We start from the raw sequence: 16,403 nt of genomic DNA, 5'->3' as shown, positions 1-16,403 counted from the left end.
TTGACCTTCTGAAAAGATTTTGACAAATTCCACTAACAGAAAGAGCAAAGGAAATTTCGGCAATCGTGACTCCAGATGGACTTTACCAATTTAATATAATGCCGTTTGGGATGAAAGGGTCGCCGAGTACATTTCAACGTCTCATGAATATGAACACCTCTGGTCTAGAAAATTGTGATGCTTATTCTTGTATCATTCTTGGATTATTTTTGCATTTGATTCTTGAAACCAAAAGTTCTTCTCCCTTTTACATTTTTCCAGATTTTTTCAGGGAAAGAAGTTATTTGTTAAATTTTAGAAAGCTTGTTGTTTTCACTCTTTCTGTGTTGCTGTATATTCGAGCCTAAACACGTAACATAGTTCATACAGACCTTCACACCACAACTGCAATACTGTAATTGGATTCCTCATCCCATGTAGACCATCCTATTCTGTCTAAAGCTTTGGGAGTTGATAATACGTGCATATATTTTGGCCATTCCTTTTGAAAGTCTAAACACATTTTATACTGTAGCTTAGTATTCATACGGTACCGTGTAGCGATCGGGAACTCGCACCAGTCTCTGCCTTATGAACTCTTCCACTTTTTCGAGGGCTGGACTGACAATGTCGTTATCATGCTAACTTGGGTAAGTGATGATTCAACCTGGTGACGCGAAAGTTATGATCTTTACCCCGCCTGTAACGGATACTTTAAGACTTCAGATTTCATGACTTCGTCCAATATCAGTCCCTTCATTGGATATGAAATTGTCTTCATTTATATCGGTACAGATAGAAATAATGGTTACGTTCAAAACTATGAAAATTCACTTTAATGTCCTCGGGATGTTCAATGATCCATGCTCCTAAACATTCGTCATGTATTAGTGGGTAGTAGTTTCCAGAACATTCGATGTAAACGCAACTATCAGCGTCAAATTTAAGGGTTCGAACTATTAAAGGCTCCAAAACAGAATACCATCTTAAACTTGTATTGGCTTTCACGTATGCAGCATTGATTGTATAGCTACTTCGGTCGGATCGTTGTTGTTTTTCACCTCCACCCAACCCCTTGGCGGTTTAGCGTATATCCTGTGGATTGTAACGACTTGGTGAATATCGTCCAGTACTTTGGCAGAAGTTCATTCTGTAGGTTCCCTAAACTCGATCTAGACAAGAGATTTCAAACTACCGTGAGGGATAGTCTAAGACAATGTTGACCCTGTGCTTGCGATAGTTGTTTCAAGTTCTTTAACATTTACTAAAATATTATGTCATGAAGACAGTTGACTCTCTGTTGGAACTTAATATTTAAGCTGTTTAAATTTGACTATGTAAGTGCAAGCTGTCGTTCTAGATTTTCTGGAAGTGAAAATTTGCACAGGCCGAATTTAAAAATAATCTTTAACGTTTACAGAACGACTTTCTTCATTGACTGACCCTGATTCTCCATGTGTTGTGATTGGTAGATCGTATTGGTTTAGACAAATTGAAAATCTCTAGTGTCAACGTCTGCCAACATTTCTTGGAGAGAGTTGGGTTACACAAAACGTTTGGCTTCCGGCTTCTCCTTGGACATGGATGATCGTTTATGGATAGTAGATCATTACAATTCAGTTTATTAGGGTTCACACTGCCTTCCTATGTATAGAACACTCCTCTACCTAAGACATGTAAAAATCACATTAGTTCACGCTTCTTGTCCGAGACACAAAGATAGTCTTTCGAACATAACTTTCAATAAAGCTTCTGACTATTTTTGTCAAAGCAACTTTTGGACACCATCCATGTCTGTCAAACAAAAGGCTCCAGAATTTCCACAACATCAAAAGAGAGGATAAAAGAAAGAAAAAGTAACGACACCTGTCATCAATGTCAGTAAATAGAACTTTGATCTTCAGTGTCCCAAGATAGATTAAGGAGGAAAACCGTTAATAAATAGATGAAGAAGTAATTTAAGCAAAGAAATCCAAAACCTTGAGACAAGTAGACAAATCCAGAAAAAAACGAACACATAACAGTGAAAAAATACAAAAAACGACAGTTAAAAAGGAACAAGCAAAAGAACTATTTTGATGTGTTTTGACATTCAACGTAATTCCTTTTTATTCCAAATTTAAAATTAGTTTGCATCTTTACACACGTGACTCGCGTTATTTGCATATAGAGGGAGAATGGATTGGGACTGTCTAGGGACAATGCAAATTTAACATGGGAGATTTATATAACACAGACAATATACAACAGACATAACACGGATACAACATTTATATATATAAAAAAAATTTGAAGGGATTAGGCAAGAAAGTCAATTTCTTTTCGAGATCAATGAGGGGCCTTGAAGAGGGCCTTTGGGTTTATGTTAACATACCATGCCGTTAACAGAGAGGGCATCTTATAGGTCTCCTTCTTTTCCTCAAACTTTGTCTCACTTCTGGTCCGTAAATTAAAACCCTCTTTAAACAGCCTTGCCTCTCCACGTAGATTCTTCTCTTCCAAATGCTTGTATCCGTCATCATGACAATGGTCCACGATGATCTAACATACATGGGTAAGTCCGTACGGAACAGGATTGAAGATACGAGAGTAGAGGATTCTACGTCAGTCCACATGTTGGTGACTAGAACAGGTGAAGGAATGCAGCGAACTGCGGTTATTTATAGGGGAAGGGTGTATCGAAATGGATTGACCAATCCAAACACGCGTTACAAAATTCAGTCACCATTCGTCCAATCCGAAGCGAGCAGTCTGTGACGTCACATTATCTATATAGAGGCGCAAGTTTCTGTGCGCAGTCAATCCATGCGACAGTTTTCAAACATGACGGAAACTCAGAAGACGATGAATAGGGGTGCACTGGCCGTGGAAACAAAAAGCGATGGAATAGCATCGACTACCCGAGTTAACCCGGACTTACTTCCAGAAGTAAGCAGCAAAGAAACAAGGGTGTGAAAGTCAAACGGTCACGATACTGTTAGACATTTTAGCGGAGTTAAGAAGTCTGAAACAAATGTATTAAACTTCTTTATTACGACCGAAAAGAAAAAGACCTTCCCGAGCTGAACAACCCAACCCTGTGACTACGCCTGCCATACCACCCTTAGTGATTTCTACCAAATCATCATCGACAGTACGCAGTCCAGAAGTAGGCCTTGGCCGTGGCAAAGGCTTAATGCAGTTAAAGTTGATTGCATCCTAAGTTTGTTGTTTAAATCAACAAATACCCAAAAGTCCCTTTTCAGGGCCACCCATTTTTCTCGAAAAGAGATAGTATTTCAATTTCAATTGCCAACATCAATTAAAACTCAAAAAAAAACCAAATTTTCACCCCTATGGTACATGTGAATGTATGAGTGCGTGAGTGTAGGTTCTTATTCTAAAAATCAAAACCAAGAGACACTTACGTTTTATGCCTGGTCTATTCTGGTACAAATTTTACAATCCAATTCACAACACAACATAGCACCTTAAAAAGTTCATAAGCTTCTCCTGCGTCTGTGTTCACTCTCTCTCTGTTTTTTAAATTTCTTCACCTTCACAGCTTTTTCCTCCTCTTCTTCCTCACTTTCTCCCCTTCTTTTTTTCTTCTCCTGTTTCTCTTTCTGCACATGTCTGGGTTCTTCCTTGGGAGAGGCTACCTCTTCTTCCTCTCCATAACCCCCCCCCCCCCTTCTTCTTTCTCCTGTTGTTTCTTAGGGCAATCTGGAGGCCAATGTCCTTTTTCTTGACGATGATAACAGGTATCTTGACTTTTGTCTCTTCTAACCCCTGTTTTGCTTTTTTGACGGTCTGGACACTCTGAAGACCAATGCCCTTTATTCTTACAGATATAGCAAGTATCTTGACTTTTATCTCGAAAGGAGGGTGAGCAGTCCGTCTGAAGAAAATTTTCTGATGACCCCTCGCAAAGCTCTGATGAAAATTTCGATCTATGTAGGCTCTTCCATCGTTCTGCTCGGTTTGAGAGTGAAATGAATAGTGGAAGGGCAAGACACACACCCTTTATTTATACACTGGTCTGCCATGGATATAAAGTGACCCATGGTATTTAACATGCAGTCATTTTTACAGTCAAGATGAAACGATCGAATCAATTCGAGAAGGAAGAAGAAGAAAATAAGAGGCAGAAACGTGATCTATCGCCTCGTACAGTAGCTGAAGTCTTGGCAGAAATTCATGCCAATGATTTTGAAGATGACATAAGTGAACCAGAATACAAACCCAGAGAGTCTTCATCTAACCAAAGTTCACCACCCTTAGTAAACCCTGAAAATTACTATCACATTCGAGAGACGGAAAAGAGCTCCTCTAGAAAATTACAGGGTGAAGTTTAAAGATTTCAAGTCCGACGTACCGTTAGAGAAAGCAGAAGGCTTCATCGCCGAGGTGTGGAATTCTTTGCTAACCACACTAAAGCGACAAAGTAAAGCTAAAGAAGACAATTGCTTGAGACTTTCCATACATCACGACGGTTTGAAAACCCTTTTTGGATCGAGTTTAGCAGTCCCGCAGAACTAACACCTTCCAAAGTCATGGACAAGATTCAACACGTGCAACAATCCAATGACAAGTTTGACATCACCGATGGAAAAGCGACACTGTCCATGACCCACTTCTCTCCTCCTCAAGGGACAGGACAACGCAAAAAGGTGTTATTGGTGGACTACCTTCGTAACACCAAAACAAGCCTCGTCCCAATTAACAACCCACAAGACCAGATGTGTTTAGCCCGAGCCATCGTGGTGGGGCGAACGTATGCCAACAAGAACGACACAGCAGAATGGAAAAAAGCCTTGGAGAACATTCGAAAATCGGACCGAGCCAAACAACGAAATGAAGCAGAACTCCTGTTACAACAAGTGGGCCTGCCCAAAGACACACCTTGTGGCATTCCTGAAATGCAAAAATTGCAAGATGTCCTAGCTCCACGATACACCTTGAAAGTGCACCCTCAAGAAGTTCGCGGCCCTCTGTTGTTTCGAGGCCAAGATTTTTAGGATGGAAAATGCATTCACGTCTATTATCACAATGAACATTTCGATACCATTACAGTATCAATGCATTCTTGGGATACAGTTATTACTGTGAGAAATGTGACTATGGCTATAACAATCGAGAGCAAAACAAGCATTGTGGATTGAAATGCTCAGGATGCTTGGCCTCTCAACCCTGTCTGGACAAAGGACAAGAACGAGTACATTGCCCTGCTTGTCTGTGCACATTTGTCAGCAGTGACTGTTACCAACAAGATTTGAAGACACAAGGTTCACAGCAGAAATGTGCTTGTCAACTCCTGAGATTGTGTCCTACGTGTGGACAAGTCATACTTACCAATAATGCCAAGGCACACGTATGTCCAGGAAAGAACCGATGTAACATTTGTCACCAAATCGTTGACTTGGAACATCAATGCTACTTTCAAAAATACCAACACCAAGAGGAAAATGATGACCACAAGAAGAAAGGGAATTACATCTTTTTCGATTTCGAATGCATGCAAGAGATCGGCATTCAAGAGCCTATCTTTAGTCATTGCCCTCACTGCAGCAAGATTCCTGGAAGACGTGAAAAATCTTTCGGGACCGAACACACTAGCCGAATTCGCTAAATAGATCTTAGACCCCATCGACGAAACATTTAGCCAAGAAGACATCGAACGTTACGGAGATTGTCATCGCCATGCCACAGTGATGGCTCACAATTTCTCCGGATACGATGGACAGTTTCTTTTGAGATAATATACGGAACAAGGCATCGAACTTTCTAAAGTCACTTTGAACGGAGCCAAAATCATTTCCATGCAAGTGGGACAAGTACAGTCTAAAGATTCAATGAGCTACTTGTCCATGCCTTTGAGTCGAATGCCTAAAACATTTGGAATGCCAGAAATGTCTAAAGGCTACTTCCCGCACTTTTTCAATACCGAAGCCAATCAACATGCTGTTCTACCTCATTTGCCTGAGGCTAAAGACAACGACCCCGACAACATGCGTACCGAACAACGAGAATCTTTCTACGCTCGCTACCAGGCCCATTCCTCAGACCCTTTCGACTTTCACGAAGAAATGTTAAAGTATTGTCGTTCCGACGTGGACATTTTACGGCGTTGCTGTGGAAAATTTCGAGAACTGTTCATGGAACACGGAGGGGTCGATCCTTTGAAAGAAGCTTGCACCATTGCCAAAGCGTGTTCCTTAGTGTACAGACAACGATTCATGCATGAAAATACCCTGGCTGTCATCAGCCCTCAAGCGACCAACTTTGTTAAACGTCAATACTCGGTCAAAGCCCTACGCTGGTTACATTAGTTGTGCGACAAGAAAGACAAACGGATTCAGCATGCCCGCAACGGATGGGGCGAAAAGACCATCGGAACTGGGACTTAGAAACCCCAAGATCGTGTACGAGTTTAACGGTTGCTTATTTCACGGATGTCCCGTCTTTTACCCTGAACGTAACACTAAAAATCAGTTTTTACAACGAACCATGAAAGACTTGTACCAGGACACTTGTTAGAACAGCAAGGAAACCAAGTAGTGGAAATGTCTGAACACGAGTACGATCACCGTTTGAAAACCGATCCCGAGTTTAAACGCATCGTGGAAAGTTACAAGTTGATGGACCCCACTGAACCCGAGGGATCGTTTGTACGGAGGACGGACAAATGCCACCTGTTTGTTGTACCACGTCGACGAAGAGAAAGGAGAAGAAATCAAATACTTGGACGTGTGTTCACTGTATCCTTACGTGTGCAAATATTGTCGCTTTCCTGCAGGGCACCCACAATTGCTGACGGAGCACATCGACCTGGACCACATTCTACAATACGAAGGCTTGATCAAGTGCAAAGTTTTGCCTCCCACGGACTTGTACCATCCTGTGTTACCTAACCATTGCCAAGGAAAACTGATGTTTCCCTTGTGCCGTACTTGTGCCGAAGCGTGTAACCAAGACCAGCTTTGTCAGCACACCCAGGAAGAACGCGCCTTGACAGGGACGTTTGTTAGCGTGGAATTTTTTAAAGCTCTGGACATGGAATACCAACTGTTAGAAGTGTACGAAATTTACCACTTTCCCATAACACAACAATACCACAAGGGTGACCCAACTCAGAAAGGCATTTTTGCAGACTACGTGGATGTCTTTTTAAAACTGAAACAAGAAGCCAATGGCTATCCTTCCTGGTGTCACATTCCCGAAGATGAAAAGACATTCAAAGAGAAATACTGGGAACAACAAGGTATCACTTTAGACCACATCAAGAAAAACGAAGGCAAGCGATCGTTTGCCAAAGTGGTGTTAAATTGTTTGTGGGGTAAAATGGAACAACGCCCGAAATGCCATCATTGCGGCTTACGTGACAGCCCATGCTCGCTTAAAATTGTACGAAGCTTTAGAACTGTTAGGAGATCGCGTCCTGTACTTTGACACAGACAGTTGCATTTACATCGATCGCCCGGGTGAACATCACCCTAACATCGAAGGAGACCGTTTAAGATCCTGTACAGACGAGCACCCCGACGAGAAAATTTTAAGTTTCCTAAAAATTACGGCTATGAATACCGGGACAAACAAGGAGAAGTGCACACGGAGTGCAAAGTGAAAGGATTGACTCTGAATTATCGCACCAGTCGAGTGGTAAACTTTGGCGTATTGAAAGAAGCCTTGCAGTCTGGAGAGGATGAAAACTTTAAAATGACCACCCGTGAACCGCATAAGATTGTACGTTTACCCACTCATCAAATCGTCAGTCGACCCTTGGAAAAAGTCTATCAAATCGTGTACCAGAAGCCAGTGCGTCTTCCCAATCACTTTACTTTGCCGTACGGTCACATCCATATTGGTCAGCATATAAAAAGGGACAATGTGCAAGATCGATAGTTCATTGTGACTACCAAGACCAAGCGAACAAGATGAATACTTTCAGAGAAACACAAAACAAGTTCAAACAGGCACAATTCAAGTTTGGGGCCTCTGAAGTGGAATGCGATGCTGAGCCTTGCGATGTGAGCGATGCTGTACGCTGTGACCTCAGTGATGCAGTAAAGCATCATGGGAAATTTGTTCTCACTACACCTATCATGGAAAGTGATGCTGTGCGTGTAAACCGGATGGATGCGAAAGCGATGCCACTGGTCATCGTGGACACTTTACTGGGCTTCATTGTAAATGTGGATGTCAATCCTCACGTCTACCACATTACGGATGTCATCCAGCCCTGAGCAAACTCCTGTCGATGTCACCGTACCCTCATCGAAACAAACCTGTGAAAGACGAATATTCGTTCCCTGTGCGTTTGACTGAATACTGCGACTTTGAAAAGCGTCTTCAATCATTCAAAGGAAAATGGCCTAAGTATCTGGGAGGACCAACCCCCGAAGAATTAGCCAGAGCCGGATTTTTCTACTTGGGCGAAGGGGATAAAGTCAAGTGCTTCAGTTGCGGTGTGTCACTACACCAGTGGGAACAACAAGATTCAGCCTACCTGGAACATGCTCGATGGTCTCCCAATTGTCACAACTAGCCGTTAGTGGGACCGAGTCATTGAAGTAACCTACCATGTCGTTGAAGAAGAAACCAGATTGGCTAGGAGTGAATTGTTGGACACCACTGAGACCAGTATTTAAACCCCAATTCAAAAATGATACCGAATCATTACCTAAAGAACTGCAAGAGAAGATCTACAAAGAAGTTTGGCATGGACTTGCCAGAGTGAAATCTCAATGGGTAACTGTAGAACTATTGTGTCGAGAAATTCACAAGAGGAAAGTGAAAGAAGTCAACAAATGTGTTAGATTTCTCTGGATCAAGGACGCGTTCATCCTATTATACCGCTTTAGACCGTTTACATTAGAAGATTTCATTGACATTCTTGGACGTTACCCTGAATGGCAGTGGCCAGAAATTACTCACTATGTTGATTACTTGTGCTCTAGGAGAAGATTGTAAATTCAATAATACTGACTGACCTATTCATTGATACTTTACAAGAGAACATTCGTGGTTTGCCTGTAGAATGGAGAGAACGCATTTCCCGAGAATTGGTCAAACTTCGAGTGAAACGTAAAGAACAGTTGCATCCGTTAGCTCACCGGTGTTTGAACCAATGGTACCTGAATGCTATAAGGGGACTGATTCATGAGAAAGTGTTCCACTGGTCAGACCTTGTTAAATGCTTCGAGGTCGCGAATGATCGACATGTGCATGATTTTGGCTACTTCGAGATTCACCTATGGCAGCGAATTGAGGAAGAAGAGTTGAAGGATTACAAAAATCCTTTACGCAACATCTGCTTAGTGGAACAGGAAACTTCTGAACGAACTCTGAACTGTAGGTTACAGTTTGGAAGATTTAGATTCCCAACTGGAGAACGAAGATCTCTGGGCAGAAAGTACATTTATTGCTTCCGAAAAAAAAGAAAGTATAAAAACAGGCTGCCATGCCAAGGCTTTTATCAACAGTGATTCAACAGATTCCGTGGAAGGAAGTCAATGATACTATTCAAACCGTGGATGATTACCATCTCTTATTACAAGAACTGTTTCCCTTTAATTTGGGTCCACGTGTGATGTGTGTCATAGTGACTTGTTTTCTGGGATTTCGTGTACCAGCCGATTCCTTGTGGAATCTTTACGAACAGTACTTACCACCCAATCAAACATGAAAGTGGTGCATTTAGATGCTCACGAGAGATTCATTTTGCTCAAAGCCTTGCGTTTTCATCTGGATACTTCTCGACCTCTACGGGAAAAAAAGATTTGTCAACATTTAGCTACTGAAGACGTGTATGACGATGTGTGTGTAGCTTGTGACTTACACCCCATTGGATAGATGTACGTGACTGGAAAAAATGAGGTTTTGAGGCTTGGACCCAAGAAGTGGGCCTGTATGCTCGAGAGTTGTGATCTTTCCCTTCAACGTCCAAAGAAAAACACTTGTGTTAGTGACAGTACCAGAAGAACCCGTCAAGGAGGACATGACTGTTATGGACATTCCTGAAAGACCCTTTCGGAAGGACACTTTTGTGACATTACCCCCTGTAGAACTTGTCAGAACATTACCCAAAACATGTTGTACAGAAACTTGTTCCTATTCCACTTTGATCGTTTTCATGTGCATTTTATCGTTGTACTTAAGCCTTTGGCTTTTATGTATTTTTGTCTTTCGTGTTCACTTTTAAAACATCAATAAACGTGTCCTGAAAAGTATAAAAACTCTTGTCTTGTCTGTTTTCGTGTCACAATTGACATTCCGGACATTATGGCTACCACTGCTGTCTCTACTCCCTCTTCCTCCACTTTCAAAGTCATCGACGAACACTTAGATCGTACCAGTTGGGAGGCTTTGTATCTTCGCCATCCCTTTAACATCCTCATTGCTGGACCTAGCGGTTCAGGCAAAACCGAAATTGTCAAACGTTTGATCGAACATAAACATCATTTGATCGATCGTCCACTTCAACGAATCGTGTGGTGTTAGAAAGAGTGGCAATCGGCGTACAGTCTCTTGCGAGAAAGTCAAGGCAATTCCATCGTATTTGTGGAAGGCATTCCTAAAGAAGACCACGGAATCGTGTCTGACCCTCGTCAAACCCATTTGGTCATTTTCGATGACATGTTAGGAGAAGACCAAGAAGAAATTAAACTGTGGTTTACGCGCAAAGGGCATCATCGTAATGCCAGTGCCATTTACATTACTCAAAATTTGTTTCAACAAAGTAAAGCCCATCACACCATCAGTCGCAATGCTCATTACGCGATCTTGTTTAAAAGCCCTCGAGATAAATCGCAAGTGCAAGTCTTAGCCAAACAGTTAGGAACGCCATGGCTCACTATGGCGCACGAAGATGCCACTCAAACTCCACATGCCTATCTACTCGTCGCTTTGAAACCCACTACCCATTCGTACCCATTTGTTTCACCACTGGTGTCAAGATGGACGACCTGTCCTGTACAAGTCTCCGTCCTCGGCTTAACCCCAAAAAATCTATAAAAACCTCGGAGACTTTTGCGTCTGTCTCACACAGCGTCAACATGAAGTCCCTTCAGTCTCATGTTCCCGTCAAATTGATTCGTGCCTTGTATAACATCAGTCGCGAGAAAAATCCACAAATACGTGCTAGTGTCTTAGAAGCCAGTCTCAAAGAAGACTTACGATGGTTCACGGTGACAGTACGTCAATTACTGCAAGGTATCCTTCAGATTTCTCATCAAACCAAACGCTTTTTTGATAGAAACAAACTAGCTTTGACACAACTGGCCGATCCACGCATCGACACTCAAACCAAAAACCAAATCATTTTGAAACCTGGAGGGAGCGGTACTCTAGGAGGTGTCATCATTCGCTCTCTCTTAAGATGGGATCCTAATGCTCTCAAAGTTCTCCCCAAGAAAAAAGCCACACGAAGCCATAAGAAGAAAAAGAACAACGGTGTCAAGACCATGTCACCACCCCGGAAAAAGAAAAGTTCTCAGAAAAAGAAAAGCCCACAGAAAACAGCTTCTACGCGCAAGAGAGGCACTTCAGCGAGGACGCATCCTTACATTCGCAATCCACGACCTGCAACGACGGTGACCGAACCTCCGGTAGCCTCAGGTTCATCCACTTCATCCACTGGTGCAAGCCTACAACCAATCTTACCATCGGAGCATTGGACGTGCCCCGCAAGAGGTGACTCCCGACAACAAAGTGCTGATTCTGATCACCTGTTTAGTACGATCCCGATACCACCCATTTACGACAACTTGAGTTTTGCGAAGTATTTTAATTCCCCAGTAGAACTGAACCAAGGACTGAATTTGATCTTTGTGTACTCCGATGTGGTGGAGTACAACGTGGTGGGACATACCTCCGTACCGTTACTGCCTGTCATTCCTTTCAAAGTGGATTCTGCCACGAACGCTGACGAGGAAGGTGGAAACACGTATCACGTACACCGCGAATTTGTACATCCTCATTATTTGCCCATCAGTAAGTCGTATTTGACTACTGTCAACATTGCTATAAAAGGAGATCTGGGACAAAATATTACATTCACCAAAGGAAAAGTCACGGTGAAACTCCATTTTCGAAAACGGTTCTCTAACGACTCGTAAGTCATGTATCCAGTGTACCGAAGCGTCGCTCGACAGCAAGGACACGGTTTAGTAGATATGCTAAAATCAGCCTTTCGTTCGGTGGCTCCAGTGTTGAAACCGATGGTGACACGAGGATTGCACGCCTTGAAAGATGCTGCACTGACACAAGGCAAAGAATTTCTCCAAAATGTCATCATTGACAAACAAAACCCTAAAGAATCATTCTTGAGAGCAAGCAAAAATGTCTTGTTGCAAACGGGCAAAGACATTTTGGGGAGACGGGAAACGCCTATAAATGCCCCGAACGCTACTGAGTCAGGCATTCCTGCTTACCTGACGAAACAGCAAGGACAAGGCAGTAAGAGACGACGAAGAAAACACCCTTTCACAAGACTTCACACTTCTAAAGCTAGAAAGACAAAGAAAAGAAGAACCGTTCGAGACTTAGACGTTTCTGATTATTAAATTATTGAGAAACAGAAAAAATGATGCTTTTGCCTGGGCCAAGTCGGAACTGGATATGTTTGCCATGCACCCCACCATGATGACGATGCAAGAATCCTAATGAATCGAATTTCATCCCGTCTCCTCTTTGACGGATTGGGCTCCTATCGAGTTTGAAATCAAAGGACAGCCCGAAGATTGCGTCGATCTGAATAGCAGTTATTTGTACTTGAAAGTCGAGGTGATAAAAGCGTACGGCAACACTCTAGGAGAAAATGACAAAGTAGCTCCCATCAACAATTTTATGCATTCCTTGTTCAGCTCATTGGATTTGTACTTGAATAACAAACTGGTCAGTAGCAGCATGGATACTTACCCTTACCGAGCGTACCTGGAAAATCTCTTGACGTACGGAAAGGAAGCCAAAAACACTCATATGGATGCTTGTGTGGTATGGAAACCTGACACAGCAGGTGCAAACACGTTTAACGACCTAACAATTGCAGCATAAGACGACAATTTATAGCTCGACGACTGAAAATCAAGCAAAGCCGTAGTTTAAAACTGATGGATCGTTTGAATTTGGACATGTGGTTGCAAGACAAGTATTTGCTGAACAGCGTGGATGTCCGCCTGAGACTGAATCGTAGCCGTGACACTGTCCATTTGATGGCTGAAGCTACCCATAAAACCATCATCCAAGATGCCAGACTCTACGTACGACGCGTGGAAGTATTACCTAAGGTGGGAAACGATATCAGTCACACATTGAGCAGAACGACAGCCAAGTATCCGATACGACGCGGGGAAGTGAAAACTTTCACCATTCCCGGGGGTCAGCGATCCATGATCGAAGATCATCTGTTACAATGTAGGTTACCCAAATGATTAATCATTGGTATGGTCAAGAATTCAGCTTTCAACGGAACCCACAACGAAAATCCTTTTGACTTTAAGCCTTACAAGGGGCCCCGAGTGGCCGAGTGGTCTAAAGCGCTCACCGTTCCGGATCACTGCCATCTCACCTCTGTCTGCGTGTGTTCGAGTCCAAGGCTCGGCTAGCGTGGGTACGTGGGAAAGCCTGCCAGTAGCTTCTCGTGTGTCGGTGGTTCTTCCCTGGGATTTCCAGGGTTCTTCCTCCACCAGTTATACTGGCCGCCATGTATAGCCTATCTTGTGCTGAAAAATGGCGTTAAACCCTAGAACAACAACAACATTAAGCCTTACAAAGTGTCCAAAATCGAAGTCAGTCACTATGGCAAAACCCTGTGTACCAGACCTTTCGAACCTAACTTTGACAAGAACAATTACTTGAGATCGTACTTGTCCCTGTACGAAGCCACCAGACAGTTAGTAACCAACACCAGTCACGGTGTTACGTACGAGGATTATGCAGGAGGTTACGCATTGTGGGGTTTTGATTTCACTCCAGACCAAGGCAAAGACGAGGGACATTTCCACCCTATAAAATCTGGCCAGATACGAGTGGAAATTCAGTTTACAAACCCACCTCCAGACCACACGGTGAACGTAATCCTGTATGACGAATTCGATAATACCATAGAAATCAACAGTTTGAGAGAAGTCATTCTAGATTATTAGAAGCCATGGAAGACTGTTATCCTTCTTTACCTAGTGGAGAATCTTTGGACATGGAATGTGAGGAGGCTGTGGAAGCAGACAAGACAAAGACGAAGAAGTCATAATGATGAATTCCAAATGGCACGAACAAGAAGCACATTTAATCTCCTGTTTTGCTACAGTCCTGGGAGATAAAATTAAGAACTGATCAAGAAAGATTGCTATGGATGTCAAAAAGATCATCCCAGTCAAATTCAACACGATAAATGTCTGTTGCTGAGTCAAGAAGAATAATTGGACGAGTATCTGGAAAAAGCTTCGAGTCTCATCTCGGAAGAATTCGTGTTGGATGAGTGGTATAAAGGCTTGCGTAAATATTCTTGTCCTTCATTAACGCCTCTGGAGATCCGTGGCATCGAAACTCTCTTGGATCAGGGTACGAAGTCGGAGCTAATACCCATTTACTTGTCAGACACTTTCCAAGAGAAAGTCAGGATCGAATTGATCACTTATTATCACCTGTGAAGAAAAAGAACACAAAAAACATGGATACCTGGGAACTTTATTATCTTTTAAACCACAGTTCGTACACTGCTTCTTGGAATCCTGTCGTCTGTGCTAAAGATGAACTCCCTCATCGCAAACCTCAAGACCATCAAGCTTATGTGATCAACACGGACGACAGTCATCTCCCAGGAACGCACTGGGTAGCCGTCTACTTTTCTCAAGAAGGATGTGTGGAAAATTTTGATTCTTATGGATTGCCCCCTTTGGAAGAAGATATCATTGACTTTATGAGAAGAAATGCTCAGACCACACGATTCAATAATGTGAAATTAAAAAGCACAGATTCATTGGTATCTGGACAATATTGTGTGTATTTTCTGCATCATCGCAGTTTGGGATATTCTTTAGAACATTTAGTGACTTATTTTGATCGTCATTCTTCAAGAAACGATGAAAAAGTAGATCGATGGTTTTGTGACCATTATGCTTATATTTTGTCTTGACCTAGGAAACGTAGTGTACATCAATGGCTCAATGACTTCCAACGTGAATTTGCATCGTGTCAGACAAAGTCTGATACCGAAGCCTGAAGAGATAGAGAATGTTAGAATGTTAAAAGTCACTGAAGACCTGATAGAAAAGCTCTTCAAAGAAGAAATTAACAGGGAGAAAGAAGAATGAACGGAAAAGTACAGACTTCAGAAACAGCAGAGAGAACAGAGAAAGCAGCAAAAACAGCAACAGCAGCAGGAACCTGACAGACGTTTTGTCGACTGTCTTGTTGACACTAAAGACTTCTCCTTCTCTTTCCGAAGAAGCAACCCTTATCGTGTGAGAAACCCTGTTGCCAGAGAAGGCCGCACTCTAAGAACCTAAAAGATTGCCATAGCATAGGGGAAAAAAAGAAGAAAGAAGAGGAGGAAAAGAAGGGATGGATTAGGTCTCACATAATGATGAGACCTAAGTGTGAGGTAAAGCCATTGGTACCTAAACAACCACTTCCAGTACCACAACCAGCAGCTGCACCACGGCCACAGACACAACCTCTTCCACCAGTACCAAGAGTTGCTGTCCCCCAAATGGAAAACTGGGAGGAGGAACTAGAGACAGCGGGAGCCACGGCAAGAGCAGCATCCTAGGGTCTGGCAGCGCAGAAGAAGACAGAGGGAACAACAACAAGAGTCCAGAATACCAGAAACTGAAGATTGGGGTACAGAGGCTAACCATCCAGCCTCTGCACTCCATCCAATAGAGTCAACTGTGAGAACGATTGGAGTAGCAGATGTGTGTGTGGTGCCAGACCTGGGAGATGCCAGCATTAGCCAAGTGCCTCTGGAGTTTAAAAAAAACAGCCCTTTTCAGGGCTAACCAAAACTCTAGAAAAGAAACTGTAATCAATTTGCCAATGTGAGAATGTGGAGTAGTGTGAAAACAAACACCCACTCCTTTCCTGGTGTGATTGTGTATGTGTTTATGTGTGTGTGTGTGTTTTGTGTTTGTAAGCGCTCACGTTCGTTTGTGTGGATGGTAGATTATTGATTTTTGTAAGCGCTCACGTACGTTAGTTTGGATAGTAGAGTATGTTGTTATTAAACATTCCCTTCTGTGTGGATGATATGTTTGGGTTTTTTTTTTGGCTGCTTCGCGTGTGTGGATAGTAGATTATGGTTTTGATTTTTTGCTGCTTCCCGTGTGTGGATGGTATATTTTTGTTGTTTTGTTTTTGCTGCTTCGTGTGTGTGGATGATAGATTTGGGTTAGATTTTGCTGCTTTCCGTGTGTGGATGGTATGTTTCGGTTTTGTTTTTGCTT

This window comes from Sinohyriopsis cumingii, chromosome 8 (genome assembly GCF_028554795.1).
Source record: "Sinohyriopsis cumingii isolate HCF-2022 chromosome 8, ASM2855479v2, whole genome shotgun sequence".
NCBI classification, from domain to species: domain Eukaryota; kingdom Metazoa; phylum Mollusca; class Bivalvia; order Unionida; family Unionidae; genus Sinohyriopsis; species Sinohyriopsis cumingii.
Note: the sequence above shows the minus strand (reverse complement) of the source record.